The 12047-nt window shown below is 38.4% G+C and overlaps 4 non-coding genes across 4 annotated transcripts; all 4 read left to right on the forward strand.

Moving 5' to 3' along the window:
- The first annotated feature begins 1849 nt into the window (after positions 1 to 1849).
- LOC134999649 (U1 spliceosomal RNA) lies at positions 1850 to 2013 on the forward strand. The gene has a single exon (XR_010201728.1). It is a non-coding gene; the product is annotated as a U1 spliceosomal RNA (small nuclear RNA).
- Positions 2014 to 2165: 152 nt separating this feature from the next.
- Positions 2166 to 2328, forward strand: LOC134999427 (U1 spliceosomal RNA). Its single transcript, XR_010201526.1, has one exon. It is a non-coding gene; the product is annotated as a U1 spliceosomal RNA (small nuclear RNA).
- A 674-nt stretch (positions 2329 to 3002) lies between these two features.
- On the forward strand, positions 3003 to 3166 carry LOC134999730 (U1 spliceosomal RNA). Its single transcript, XR_010201805.1, has one exon. It is a non-coding gene; the product is annotated as a U1 spliceosomal RNA (small nuclear RNA).
- A 151-nt stretch (positions 3167 to 3317) lies between these two features.
- On the forward strand, positions 3318 to 3481 carry LOC134999904 (U1 spliceosomal RNA). The gene has a single exon (XR_010201970.1). It is a non-coding gene; the product is annotated as a U1 spliceosomal RNA (small nuclear RNA).
- Positions 3482 to 12047: the final 8566 nt, after the last annotated feature.

Genomic DNA, 12047 nt, shown 5'->3' on the forward strand with positions numbered 1-12047 from the left:
GTCGATGTAAGACATTTGCAAAGGCGCAAACAAAACACGCTGGAAAATGCAACTGAATCTGTTTTTGGAGGTTAGAATAGATGCAGGATCAAGTAGCTCAATGGGTAGGGTGTTTGATTAGAATTTAACAGGTTATAGGTTTGAATCCTGGGTATGATAGTTTGAGGTGTTATTTAATAAAGTATGTTTATATATTAGTCACACATGGCTTACTTGTACAAATGGCACGTCACCAGTTAGTGCTGACTGCTGATATGCCATTTACACAAACATGCCATGTGTGACTGTATATGCATTTAAGGAGGGCACCCCTGCAATACCACAAACCATTGAGTGTCAAGTATACTAGATATATCTTCATATCTCATGTGCTTTCTCTGAGATCAATCTTGTTATGCCCCTTCCCCACAAGGCATGCGCCTTTTGTCCATATTGCAAAAATGGGGGGGAGGGCATATAATTCTCTGTCACAGGGCACCAAAAAGTCTAGTTATGGCTCTGGTATGCATTATGTAATCTGGCAGACCATCTCTCCAACACTGGCTGGTTGGAATAGAAATCCGGTTATCTATGTGAGCAAATGACCATCAACGATTTACTCTCAAACACTAAAAAATGGACAAAAATGGTCCCCTAAACAAATTGGTTAAATTTTGGGTTTAACCAATTTGTGTAATGACCATTTTTGACCACTTTTCTAGTGTTTGGGAGCAAATGGTTAATTGACATTTGCTCCTATACATTACCAGATTTTCATTCCATCCATCCAGACTGGATAGATAGCCTGACAGATAATTGTGTAGTGTACGCCCAGGATAACTGTTAGTCATGCTTTATTTTATGGCGGCACATAAATGGGTGGACAGATCCAGGGCAAGCACTGCCCACTCATGCATAGTTGTCAACTGATGTGAAGTTCCAGGGGGCAATCTCAGTTATAAAGAGAAGTATCTGGAAATTGTCCCTAGTTAAAAAAAAAAAAATTTGATCAACTCCATTTATTTAGTATGATATCCCAGGTGATAGGATGCCGGCAGTCAGAACAACATACTTTATTAAATAACACATCTCAAACTACCATACCCAGGATTCAAACCTATAACCTGTTGAATTCTAATCAAACACCCTACCTATTGAGCTATTTGATCCTGCATAAAAATTGTGAACATTATATGAAGCTATTGGTACTTTGCAAAAAAAAAGAATCAGCATTACAACGCAGCAGATCCATGCAGTTTGCAGCCACACACTACATGTATCTGCTCAGCCACAATGCTGATTATTTCTTCACAAAGTACAAGGTGAGCTCCAAACAGAATTCTCTAGCTTAGAATTATACCTTTCTTTGCCAAACCTAGAAGTCGGGCCCCCCACCCTGGGATCCCCCAGAGGGAGGCCTGCACCGTCATGCGGCAGGCTTGTCCGTTTTGGAAGCAGGCTGATGGGCAGCCCAGGATTGCTTCAGTCTGGGCTTGGCAGGTCTGGAAACATGAGCTTGCTTTGGGTATGCCTGACCTTGGGTACGCTTTACCTGGAGGATGAAAGGGCCAAGAAAAGTACTTTTAGCCTTCTGCGTGGTAGGAGTCATACTAGGTAGGCAAGCTGTTTTAGCAGTAGCCAGATCAGCTACAATCTTATTGAGGTCTTCTCCAAAAGGAGATTCAACTGAGGCAGCACAAGGGAACTCTCATCTGGGGACAACAACTGCAGGGAGAACACATATTTTCAGATGAACATGGTAGGGCAGAAGGCTGCCTAATACTGAAGCACCCCCAAACAACAAATAAAATGCAACTTACTTGACAGAGATGTGCCTGAGCAAGGGCCCTCCCCAGCCCTAGCCCAAATCATACTTATTTTGCATAGGAGATACCATGGTCATGAAGATTGTTCTCCCAGGGTTAGGTTCATTCATTGCATTCTGGGTATGCTGACCCCTGTGATTTCCCCAAATGTGGGAAACTCGACTGCATTATTTGTGGTAGTGGGGGACTGTGTTTGTGCTTTCCTCTGGTCAGCTCTGGTAAAAGTCAGATTTCTTTGTCTCAGATCTTCCTCTAGCCTTGTTCTTCTTTCGAGAGTTCCCTTGTGCTGCCTCAGTTGGATCTCCTTCACTTGACAGGGGGGTGCCCGAGCAGCGACCCTCCCCAGCTCTAGCCCAACTCCTACTTAGTTGCCAGGTGAGATACTATGATCATGAAGTTGCTTCTCCCAGGGCAAGGCTCACCCATTGCACTCTGGGTGTGCTGCCCCTGCGATTTCCCCAAATGTGGGAAACTTGACTGCATAATTTGAGTTTTCCCTGGTCGGCTCTCATGTAATTCAGATCTCTTTGTCTCAGGTCTCTCTCCAGCCTAGTTTGCTGTCTGGTTCCACTTCTTTTTTCTTGAGCCCCTCCCTTCTATACCCTTGTGCACTATCCTGACTTCTCCTCCCGTCTGCTTACTTTATGCCTCCCAATGCACAATGCAAACTACGGGTAGTGCTGCAGGGCCCACACCCTTTTGCTTGCTTTACAGAGCAGCTCTGGAGCTGTTACAGTGCCCAGCTGCTGCAAGAAATCAGCTTGAATGCTTCAGGGGCTGGGGAATGGCCAACATGAGCCCCACACCGAAGGAGGGTGGGTGTGCTTAATGCGAACTAGGGGTCATCCAAGCACCACAAAAGGCCTCCATGCCCTGCACGCTCCTTTTCTCTTTTCATATGCAGACGAGGGTTGAAGCCAACTTTGACCCACTGCTTGGATGACATCACCATATTCAAATCCATCTGCTGCAGGCCATCCCCCAGGAATGCTTGCACTAGTTGTTGCATTTGGTTTGTTGTTTGGGGGTGCTTCAGTATTAGGCAGCCTTCTGCCACCCCATGTTCATCTGAAAATATGTGTTCTCCCTGCAGTTGTTGTCCCCAGATGAGAGTTCCCTTGTGCTGCCTCAGTTGAATCTCCTTTACTTGACAGAGATGTGCCTGAGCAGCGGCCCTCCCCAGCCCTATCCCAAATCATACTTATTTTGCATAGGAGATACTATTGTCATGAAGATTGTTCTCCCAGGGTGAGGTTCATTCATTGCATTCTGGGTATGCTGACCCCTGTGATTTCCCCAAATGTGGGAAACTCGACTGCATTATTTGTGGTAGTGGTGGACTGTGTTTGTGCTTTCCTCTGGTCAGCTCTGGTAAAAGTCAGATTTCTTTGTCTCAGATCTTCCTCTAGCCTTGTTCTTCTTTTGAGAGTTCCCTTGTGCTGCCTCAGTTGGATCTCCTTCACTTGAAAGGTAGTGCCCGAGCAGCGACCCTCCCCAGCTCTAGCCCAACTCCTACTAACCTGCCAGGTGAGATACTATGATCATGAAGGTGCTTCTCCCAGGGCAAGGCTCACCCATTGCACTCTGGGTGTGCTGCCCCTTGCGATTTCCCCAAATGTGGGAAACTTGACTGCATAATTTGTGTTTCCCCTGGACGGCTCTCGTATAATTCAGATCTCTTTGTCTCAGGTCTCTCTCCAGCCTAGTATGCTGTCTGTTTCCACTTCTCTTTTCTTGAGCCCATCCCTTCTATAACCTTGTGCACTATCCTGACTTCTCCTCCCGTCTGCTTACTTTGTGCCTTCCAATGCACAATGCAAACTACAGGTAGTGCTGCAGGGCCCACACCCTTTTACTTGCCTTACAGAGCAGCTCTGGAGCTGTTACAGTACCCAGCTGCTGCAAGAAATCAGCTTGAATGCTTTAGGGGCTGGGGCATGGCCAACATGAGCCCCACACCGAAGGAGGGTGGGGGTGTTTATTGCGAACTAGGGGTCATCCAAGCGTCGCAAAAGGCCGCCATGCCCTGCATATCCCTTTTCTCTTTTCATAAGCAGACGAGGGATGAAGCCAACTTTGACCCACTGCTTGGATGACATCACTTGCTGCCTTTCCAATGAAGCAAGTTTAATTTAGTAATAGGTGAAAAACCATCCCTACAAAGGTGTTAATCAGATACTTGGCTTTGTGGACACTTTTCAGAGAACAAATTTGTTAGCATAAAAATAAAGCCAGAAAATGAAGAGCTGTTTAATCACTCAATTGGATTTTTCTGCAAGCGTATTTCTTTTTCTCTGCAACCCACTGCTAAGTTGTGCTTCCTAGCTGTTCTTTTATAAAATCACTTAATCAAATCTAACTCTGATTACATCAGAGAAGGCCAGGTACCCTACACCATAAGAGGGGGTTTGAAATTTTGACTTGTCTACTTAAAGATCACCAAAATCTGATAACAAGGTAAATTACGTCCCTGGGTAGGATTGAACCACCAACCTTTTGGTTAATAACTGAACACGCTAACTGATTGCGCCACAGAGACACATTGCAAAAGCATATACTGACAAAGGCTAATAAGCATTCATCTAGAACGTTTCCTAGAAAAACTTTAAAAAGTCAATAATCTGGAGAGTTTTTGTAAGATGTTTCTTCCATCAACCAATGAAGAAACACATTGGTACTTTCCCATGATGAGTGAGTGCTTCAGGATCTCTTGCACTTACATGTGCAGCAGAGTACTGCAATGGAAGCATGCTGGGCCCATAACCCAGAGGTAGGCAGATTGAAACTATCCTCTGCTATATGCATTTTTTTTTTTGTTAATTAAAGTAATCCAAAACTGGGATTGATATTTTTGCTCTTTTATTTTTACTTAAAGTACAATAACTTTTATTATTTTAATTTGTTTTAATAGTATATTGACAGTATTGTTTTCTTTCAAAAATCCACTTAATTTTCTTTACCCTATTATTCAAATGGTAATTGACAAAAACAAACTACATTGTCACCAGAAGAGCTGTACAAAATGTACAAGTGATATATTAAAATCATCTTTCCAGCTTGAATTTCAATGATGCATTGGGGCAACGATTTTGTGAGAAACCTCTTCACCCTTAAATAAAGATTTTCTTAATTCCTTACCTGTGTGCTAATTAGATATCACCTTGTTTTCACATTAAACAGACTTCCACATGAGAAAGCAGCAAGGATGCAGTGGCGTTAATGTTTCCTGGTGTCAACCTGTATTATTTCAGTAGATATTGAAATGAGGATGCATCTTGCTGCCTTTCCAATGAAGCATGTTTAATTTAGTAATAGGTGAAAAACCATCCCTACAAAGGTGTTAATCAGATACTTGGCTTTGTGGACTCTTTTCAGAGAACAAATTTGTTAGCATAAAAATAAAGCCAGAAAATGAAGAGCTGTTTAATCACTCAATTGGATTTTTCTGCCAGCATATTTCTTTTTCTCTGCAACCCACTGCTAAATTGTGCTTCCTAGCTGTTTTTTTTATAAAATCACTTAATCAAATCTAACTGATTACATCAGAGTAGGCCAGGTACCCTACACCATAAGAGAGGGTTTGAAATTTTGACTTGTCTACTTAAATATCACCAAAATCTGATCACAAGGTCAATTACGTCCCTGGGTGGGATTGAACCACCAACTTTTTGGTTAATAGCCGTACACACTAACTGATTGCGCTACAGCGACACTTTGTGAAAGTACATACTGACAAAGGCTAATAAGCATTCATCTAGAACGTTTCCTAGAAAAACTTTAAATAGTCAATAATCTGGAGAGTTTTTGTAAGATGTTTCTTCCATCAACCAATGAAGCAACACATTGGTACTTTCCCATGATGAGTGAGTGCTTCAGGATCTCTTGCACTTACATGTGCAGCAGAGTACTCTAATGGAAGCATGCTGGGTCCATAACCCAGAGGTAGGCAGATTGAAATTATCCTCTGCTATATGCATTTTTTTTTTTGTTAATTAAAGTAATCCAAAACTGGGATTGATATTTTTGCTCTTTTTATTTTACTTAAAGTACAATAACTTTTACCTTTTTAATTTGTTTTAATAGTATATAGACAGTATTGTTTTCTTTCAAAAATCCACTTAATTTTCTTTACCCGATTATTAAAATGGTAATTGACAAAAACAAACTACATTGTCACCAGAAGAGCAATACAAAATGTACAAGTGATATATTAAAATCATCTTTCCAGCTTGAATTTCAATGATGCATTGGGGCAACGATTTTGTGAGAAACATCTTACCCTTAAATAAAGATTTTCTTAATTCCTTACCTGTGTGCTAATTAGATATCACCTTGTTTTCACATTAAACAGACTTCCACATGAGAAAGCAGCAAGGATGCAGTGGCGTTAATGTTTCCTGGTGTCAACCTGTATTATTTCAGTAGATATTGAAATGAGGATGCATCTTGCTGCCTTTCCAATGAAGCAAGTTTAATTTAGTAATAGGTGAAAAACCATCCCTACAAAGATGTTAATCCGATACTTGGCTTTGTGGACACTTTTCAGAGAATAAATTAGTTAGCATAAAAATAAAGCCAGAAAATGAAGAGCTGTTTAATCACTCAATTGGATTTTTCTGCCAGCATATTTCATTTTCTCTGCAAACCACTGCTAAATTGTGCTTCCTAGCTGTTTTTTGATAAAATCACTTAATCAAATCTAACTCTGATTACATCAGAGTAGGCCAGGTACCCTACACCATAAGAGGGGGTTTGAAATTTTGACTTGTCTACTTAAAGATCACCAAAATCTGATGACAAGGTCAATAACATCCCTGGGTGGGATTGAACCACCAACCCTTTGGTTAATAACCAAACACACTAACCGATTGCACCACAGAGACTCTTTGCAAAGTACATACTGACAAAGGCTAATAAGCATTCATCTAGAACGTTTTCCTAGAAAACTTTAAAAAGTCAATAATCTGGAGAGTTTTTGTAAGATGTTTCTTCCATCAACCAATGAAGAAACACATTGGTACTTTCCCATGATGAGTGAGTGCTTCAGAATCTCTTGCACTTACATGTGCAGCAGAGTACTGCAATGGAAGCATGCTGGGCCCCTTAACCCAGAGGTAGGCAGATTGAAACTATCCTCTGCTATATGCATTTTTTTTTTGTTAATTAAAGTAATCCAAAACTGGGATTGATATTTTTGCTCTTTTATTTTTACTTAAAGTACAATAACTTTTACCATTTTAATTTGTTTTAATAGTATATTGACAGTATTGTTTTCTTTCAAAAATCCACTTAATTTTCTTTACCCTATTATTAAAATGGTAATTGACAAAAACAAACTACATTGTCACCAGAAGAGCAATACAAAATGTACAAGTGATATATTAAAATCATCTTTCCAGCTTGAATTTCAATGATGCATTGGGGCAACGATTTTGTGAGAAACATCTTCACCCTTAAATAAAGATTTTCTTAATTCCTTACCTGTGTGCTAATTAGATATCACCTTGTTTTCACATTAAACAGACTTCCACATGAGAAAGCAGCAAGGATGCAGTGGCGTTAATGTTTCCTGGTGTCAACCTGTATTATTTCAGTAGATATTGAAATGAGGATGCATCTTGCTGCCTTTCCAATGAAGCAAGTTTAATTTAGTAATAGGTGAAAAACCATCCCTACAAATATGTTAATCAGATACTTGGCTTTGTGGACACTTTTCAGAGAACAAATTAGTTAGCATAAAAATAAAGCCAGAAAATGAAGAGCTGTTTAATCACTCAATTGGATTTTTCTGCCAGCATATTTCTTTTTCTCTGCAACCCACTGCTAAATTGTGCTTCCTAGCTGTTTTTATAAAATCACTGAATCAAATCTAACTCTGATTACATCAGAGAAGGCCAGGTACCCTACACCATAACAGGGGGTTTGAAATTTTGACTTGTCTACTTAAAGATCACCAAAATCTGATAACAAGGTCAATTAAGTCCCTGGGTGGGATTGAACCACCAACCTTTTGGTTAATAGCCTTACACACTAACTGATTGCGCCACAGCGACACTTTGCAAAAGTACGTACTGACAAAGGCTAATAAGCATTCATCTAGAACGATTCCTAGAAACATTTTAAAAAGTCAATAATGTGGAGAGTTTTTGTATGATGTTTCTTCCATCAACCAATGAAGAAACACATTGGTACTTTCCCATGATGAGTGAGTGCTTCAGGATCTCTTGCACTTACATGTGCAGCAGAGTACTGTAATGGAAGCATGCTGGGTCCATAACCCAGAGGTAGGCAGATTGAAACTATCCTCTGCTATATGCATTTTTTTTTTGTTAATTAAAGTAATCCAAAACTGGGATTGATATTTTTGCTCTTTTATTTTTACTTAAAGTACAATAACTTTTACCATTTTAATTTGTTTTAATAGTATATTGACAGTATTGTTTTCTTTCAAAAATCCAATTAATTTTCTTTACCCGATTATTAAAATGGTAATTGACAAAAGCAAACTACATTGTCACCAGAAGAGCAATACAAAATGTACAAGTGATATATTAAAATCATCTTTCCAGCTTGAATTTCAATGATGCATTGGGGCAACGATTTTGTGAGAAACATCTTCACCCTTAAATAAAGATTTTCTTAATTCCTTACCTGTGTGCTAATTAGATATCACCTTGTTTTCACATTAAACAGACTTCCACATGAGAAAGCAGCAAGGATGCAGTGGCGTTAATGTTTCCTGGTGTCAACCTGTATTATTTCAGTAGATATTGAAATGAGGATGCATCTTGCTGCCTTTCCAATGAAGCAAGTTTAATTTAGTAATAGGTGAAAAACCATCCCTACAAAGATGTTAATCAGATACTTGGCTTTGTGGACACTTTTCAGAGAACAAATTAGTTAGCATAAAAATAAAGCCAGAAAATGAAGAGCTGTTTAATCACTCAATTGGATTTTTCTGCCAGCATATTTCTTTTTCTCTGCAACCCACTGCTAAATTGTGCTTCCTAGCTGTTTTTATAAAATTACTGAATCAAATCTAACTCTGATTACATCAGAGAAGGCCAGGTACCCTACACCATAACAGGGGGTTTGAAATTTTGACTTGTCTACTTAAAGATCACCAAAATCTGATAACAAGGTCAATTAAGTCCCTGGGTGGGATTGAACCACCAACCTTTTGGTTAATAGCCTTACACACTAACTGATTGCGCCACAGCGACACTTTGCAAAAGTACATACTGACAAAGGCTAATAAGCATTCATCTAGAACGATTCCTAGAAACATTTTAAAAAGTCAATAATGTGGAGAGTTTTTGTAAGATGTTTCTTCCATCAACCAATGAAGAAACACATTGGTACTTTCCCATGATGAGTGAGTGCTTCAGGATCTCTTGCACTTACATGTGCAGCAGAGTACTGTAATGGAAGCATGCTGGGTCCATAACCCAGAGGTAGGCAGATTGAAACTATCCTCTGCTATATGCGTTTTTTTTTGTTAATTAAAGTAATCCAAAACTGGGATTGATATTTTTGCTCTTTTATTTTTACTTAAAGTACAATAACTTTTACCATTTTCATTTGTTTTAATAGTATATTGACAGTATTGTTTTCTTTCAAAAATCCACTTAATTTTCTTTACCCGATTATTAAAATGGTAATTGACAAAAACAAACTACATTGTCACCAGAAGAGCAATACAAAATGTACAAGTGATATATTAAAATCATCTTTCCAGCTTGAATTTCAATGATGCATTGGGGCAACGATTTTGTGAGAAACCTCTTCACCCTTAAATAAAGATTTTCTTAATTCCTTACCTGTGTGCTAATTAGATATCACCTTGTTTTCACATTAAACAGACTTCCACATGAGAAAGCAGCAAGGATGCAGTGGCGTTAATGTTTCCTGGTGTCAACCTGTATTATTTCAGTAGATATTGAAATGAGGATGCATCTTGCTGCCTTTCCAATGAAGCATGTTTAATTTAGTAATAGGTGAAAAACCATCCCTACAAAGGTGTTAATCAGATACTTGGCTTTGTGGACTCTTTTCAGAGAACAAATTTGTTAGCATAAAAATAAAGCCAGAAAATGAAGAGCTGTTTAATCACTCAATTGGATTTTTCTGCCAGCATATTTCTTTTTCTCTGCAACCCACTGCTAAATTGTGCTTCCTAGCTGTTTTTTTTATAAAATCACTTAATCAAATCTAACTGATTACATCAGAGTAGGCCAGGTACCCTACACCATAAGAGAGGGTTTGAAATTTTGACTTGTCTACTTAAATATCACCAAAATCTGATCACAAGGTCAATTACGTCCCTGGGTGGGATTGAACCACCAACTTTTTGGTTAATAGCCGTACACACTAACTGATTGCGCTACAGCGACACTTTGTGAAAGTACATACTGACAAAGGCTAATAAGCATTCATCTAGAACGTTTCCTAGAAAAACTTTAAATAGTCAATAATCTGGAGAGTTTTTGTAAGATGTTTCTTCCATCAACCAATGAAGAAACACATTGGTACTTTCCCATGATGAGTGAGTGCTTCAGGATCTCTTGCACTTACATGTGCAGCAGAGTACTCTAATGGAAGCATGCTGGGTCCATAACCCAGAGGTAGGCAGATTGAAATTATCCTCTGCTATATGCATTTTTTTTTTTGTTAATTAAAGTAATCCAAAACTGGGATTGATATTTTTGCTCTTTTTATTTTACTTAAAGTACAATAACTTTTACCTTTTTAATTTGTTTTAATAGTATATAGACAGTATTGTTTTCTTTCAAAAATCCACTTAATTTTCTTTACCCGATTATTAAAATGGTAATTGACAAAAACAAACTACATTGTCACCAGAAGAGCAATACAAAATGTACAAGTGATATATTAAAATCATCTTTCCAGCTTGAATTTCAATGATGCATTGGGGCAACGATTTTGTGAGAAACATCTTACCCTTAAATAAAGATTTTCTTAATTCCTTACCTGTGTGCTAATTAGATATCACCTTGTTTTCACATTAAACAGACTTCCACATGAGAAAGCAGCAAGGATGCAGTGGCGTTAATGTTTCCTGGTGTCAACCTGTATTATTTCAGTAGATATTGAAATGAGGATGCATCTTGCTGCCTTTCCAATGAAGCAAGTTTAATTTAGTAATAGGTGAAAAACCATCCCTACAAAGATGTTAATCCGATACTTGGCTTTGTGGACACTTTTCAGAGAATAAATTAGTTAGCATAAAAATAAAGCCAGAAAATGAAGAGCTGTTTAATCACTCAATTGGATTTTTCTGCCAGCATATTTCATTTTCTCTGCAAACCACTGCTAAATTGTGCTTCCTAGCTGTTTTTTGATAAAATCACTTAATCAAATCTAACTCTGATTACATCAGAGTAGGCCAGGTACCCTACACCATAAGAGGGGGTTTGAAATTTTGACTTGTCTACTTAAAGATCACCAAAATCTGATGACAAGGTCAATAACATCCCTGGGTGGGATTGAACCACCAACCCTTTGGTTAATAACCAAACACACTAACCGATTGCACCACAGAGACACTTTGCAAAAGTACATACTGACAAAGGCTAATAAGCATTCATCTAGAACGTTTTCCTAGAAAACTTTAAAAAGTCAATAATCTGGAGAGTTTTTGTAAGATGTTTCTTCCATCAACCAATGAAGAAACACATTGGTACTTTCCCATGATGAGTGAGTGCTTCAGAATCTCTTGCACTTACATGTGCAGCAGAGTACTGCAATGGAAGCATGCTGGGCCCCTTAACCCAGAGGTAGGCAGATTGAAACTATCCTCTGCTATATGCATTTTTTTTTTGTTAATTAAAGTAATCCAAAACTGGGATTGATATTTTTGCTCTTTTATTTTTACTTAAAGTACAATAACTTTTACCATTTTAATTTGTTTTAATAGTATATTGACAGTATTGTTTTCTTTCAAAAATCCACTTAATTTTCTTTACCCTATTATTAAAATGGTAATTGACAAAAACAAACTACATTGTCACCAGAAGAGCAATACAAAATGTACAAGTGATATATTAAAATCATCTTTCCAGCTTGAATTTCAATGATGCATTGGGGCAACGATTTTGTGAGAAACATCTTCACCCTTAAATAAAGATTTTCTTAATTCCTTACCTGTGTGCTAATTAGATATCACCTTGTTTTCACATTAAACAGACTTCCACATGAGAAAGCAGCAAGGATGCAGTGGCG

The sequence above is a fragment of the Pseudophryne corroboree genome, unplaced genomic scaffold (genome assembly GCF_028390025.1).
Source record: "Pseudophryne corroboree isolate aPseCor3 unplaced genomic scaffold, aPseCor3.hap2 scaffold_150, whole genome shotgun sequence".
Taxonomy (NCBI): Eukaryota; Metazoa; Chordata; class Amphibia; order Anura; family Myobatrachidae; genus Pseudophryne; species Pseudophryne corroboree.